The sequence below is a fragment of the Echinops telfairi genome, unplaced genomic scaffold (genome assembly GCF_000313985.2).
Source record: "Echinops telfairi isolate 266 unplaced genomic scaffold, ASM31398v2 ScPeMD7_9;HRSCAF=40, whole genome shotgun sequence".
NCBI lineage: Eukaryota > Metazoa > Chordata > Mammalia > Afrosoricida > Tenrecidae > Echinops > Echinops telfairi.
This window is the reverse complement of record NW_022103906.1, coordinates 79,534,902-79,535,527: the sequence shown is the minus strand read 5'-3', so window position 1 is coordinate 79,535,527 and position 626 is coordinate 79,534,902.

The window sequence follows — 626 nt, the reverse complement described above, 5'->3', positions numbered from 1 at the left end:
TCACTGGCAGTCAGCTGGAGTTTCTCAAGGACCAATTAAGTGAAGTGTTAGCCAGCCCAAATCTGTACCCTTAAAATGAGTGCAGGGGATTGAACGGAGGCTCCCCATCCTTGGGAAATGGGTTACTGATTAGGAAAAGTATCCTTGCAGTTATTACTACGACTCTTGAGTTGAGATCACCCTGGATGATCTGGTGGTGGTTTGTTGTGTGGCCCTGGTCAATTGCAGCTCCCGTATGCAGACTGGAACTGCTCTGTAGAGTTACCAAGGCTGCACCCTTTGGAAAGAGCCACTCCCTGGCCAGGCCTCTCTTCTGAGGTGCCCCTCGGTTGGTTCCTGCTTCCAAATTTTCAGCTAGCAGTCAGAGCTCAACTGTTTGCCTGGACAATAGTCCAGTGACAAGCTTCTTTCTGAGATAAGCAGGGGCGGGGTGGGGGTGGGGGGGATGTGAGGCTGGCAGGAGGGACAGAAGACATACACATGGCAAAGGGCATATATAGAGGTTTAAATAAAGGCATGTACATATGTAAATATAGTTATATAAGAGGATGTGGAAATAGATCTATGTGCATATATGTATAGGTTTAGTATTAAGGTAGCAGATGGACATTGGGCCTCCACTCAAG